The sequence below is a fragment of the Portunus trituberculatus genome, chromosome 10, assembly GCF_017591435.1.
Source record: "Portunus trituberculatus isolate SZX2019 chromosome 10, ASM1759143v1, whole genome shotgun sequence".
In the NCBI taxonomy this organism is placed as follows: domain Eukaryota; kingdom Metazoa; phylum Arthropoda; class Malacostraca; order Decapoda; family Portunidae; genus Portunus; species Portunus trituberculatus.
Genome location: NC_059264.1, coordinates 2,689,083 through 2,691,582, shown reverse-complemented (window position 1 = coordinate 2,691,582; position 2,500 = coordinate 2,689,083). Strand labels below are relative to the sequence as shown.

The window sequence follows — 2,500 nt, the reverse complement described above, 5'->3', positions numbered from 1 at the left end:
ATCAATCAGTTTCCTTCTCTGTCTGTCTCACTTTCTTTACTTTCTCTCATTGTCTTTACTTCGTTTATTTAGTGTGTTATGTAAGTGTGTGTGCAGAGAGAGAGAGAGAGAGAGAGAGAGAGAAAGAGAAAGAGAGACGTTACTGTTACTTAGAAATAGTAGTGTAAAGAGAGAGAGAGTGAGAGAGAGGTAGCTAAGTTACTTAATATTACGAAATGTGCTACTACTACTACTACTACTACTACTACTACTACTACTAACCAAAGAAGAGAGTACAATAACGTACTGTACAACACACACACACACACACACACACACACACACACACGTTGTGCAGCATTACGTAATCTTTTCATTCACCTGCGCAGCTTCAGTTCGTTATCTTCACCTTACCTTAGTTTACCTTGCCTTGCCTTGCCCTGCCTTGCCTTGCCCTACCTTGCCTTGCCTTGCCCTGCCCTGCCTAACATTACTTAATCTTACCTTACATAACCTCCTTTCCTTACCTTTCCTCTCCTTTCCTTACCTTTCCTTTCCTTACCTTAATTAATTCCTCCTCCTTCTCTACCTTAGAATTGGTTTGTCATAGTTCAGCTTGGCTTGTCATGTAACTCCTTTTCCCCTTTTTTCCCTTGTCTTGTTTTTGCTTCCCCTTTTTTCCCCTCTCGTCATGTAACCTTTTTCCTTCCTTGTTTTCGCTTTTTCTTTCGTTTTTCCCGTCCTTTCGTCTCTCTCTCTCTCTCTCTCTCTCTCTCTCTCTCTCTCTCTCTCTCTCTCTCTCTCTCTCTCTCTCCCATTGTTTTATTTCTTCATATTTTACTATTTTTATTATCACTAGCTTTTAATAGATTTACGAGAGAGAGAGAGAGAGAGAGAGAGAGAGAGAGAGAGAGAGGTGCGTCTACATGTGATATATTTAGTCTTTGGCGCCTCCACATGTGAGTCAGTCTGCGGTGAGAGAGAGCGAGAGCGAGAGCACACTTCACTGCCAGACAAGACGTAACATTGACGAAGAGAGAGAGAGAGAGAGAGAGAGAGAGAGAGAGAGTGAGGAGAAATGAGAGATAAGCAGTATTCGTGACGAGAGAGAGAGAGAGAGAGAGTGTATAAGTAGTCTCACTGACGTGTGTGTGTTCTTGCGTTTGAGGGTGTATGTGCGTGCGTGCGTGCGTGCATGGCGAGTAGAGAACCAGGTAACACAGCCAAGGTCATTGACTCCTGAACCACTGCAGAGGAGAGAGGGAGAGGGAGTGTCTGGCTGGTACAGGAGAGAGAGAGAGAGAGGTTTGAAGGTCAGGTAGGGGAGAGCAGGGGGTGGGGTGTTAAAGGGATTGTGAGAGAGAGAGAGAGAGAGAGAGGGAGAGGGAGGGGGGCGTGGGCGTGGTGGTGGGGGGATGGGGGAGAGTGCCACGCTAGACGGCACTACCAGTCTTCATCGATTCTTCCTCCTCCTCCTCCTCCTGCCGGCTAGACTTCCCGCCAAAACCTGCCACGCCTTCCTTTCCTTCCCGTCGAGAGAGAGAGAGAGAGAGGTGTTTGTATCGTTTAAATGCATCCCTGTATAAGTGTGTGTGTGTGTGTGTGTGTGTGTGCGCGTTCATGTAAGTAATTTGCTCGTGCGTGCGTGTGTACGTGTGTGACCTTGCGGATAAGTGTGTGTGTGTGTGTGTGTGTGTGTCTGTGTGTCAGCAGTATCATTAACAGCAGCAGCAGATATGTCACACTTCTACTTCTACTAAGAACAACCACCACCAGATCTACTAGTACTACTGCTGCTGCTGCTGCTGCTGCTGCTACTACTACTACTACTACTACTACTACTACTACTACTACTACTACTACTACTACTACTACTACTACTACTACTACTACTACTGTTACATCACTAAAGCTTCAGTGTGGTAGTGACGCTTTTCACTCGTCAGCTCTGCACGTCACTGCCTTATAGGAGGGGGTGGGGCAGATTCTGTCACTCAGTTAGTTAGAGAGAGAGAGAGAGAGAGAGAGAGAGTTTTGTAAGCGGTATTAACTTCGCATATGAAGTAGAAAGGATAGTAGTAGTAGTGATAAATAATGTGAAGATAGGTCTCCTTCAGTTTTTCCCCTTTTCCCTCCAGTTTTTCCCCTCCCTCTCAAGTTTCATCCCTCCCTCTTGTCTTTCCTCTTCCCCTTACAGTTTTTCCCTCCCTTTCTAACTTCCCCTTCCCCCTCTCCCCTCTCACCCCCCCGCGAAGTTTCCGAAACACCCAGTACACCGAACAGGAAATATTTAGACTGAGTATTCGGGGAAGCGTTGCGGCAGACAGGTATGCGGCCAGACAGGTGAGAGGGGGTGGGTGGGGGGCAGGTGAGGAGCGAGTAGGTGTGTGGGGGGAGGTGGTGAGGCGGGGTGCAGGTGTGGCCTTGTGGTGCTGTGGCTGGGGTAGTGGTGGGGGGTGATGGGGTGTTGAACTTGGATATGTTGGGGGGGTGGAGGGGTTTAGGGGGGTTTATGGGAAAT

At 47.6% G+C, this 2,500-nt stretch overlaps 1 protein-coding gene across 2 annotated transcripts in view; it reads left to right on the top strand.

The window, feature by feature from the left end:
- Positions 1-2,500, top strand: part of LOC123502097 (uncharacterized protein DDB_G0271670-like) — a 24,543-nt gene that overhangs the window by 7,063 nt on the left and 14,980 nt on the right. The window lies entirely within an intron of this gene.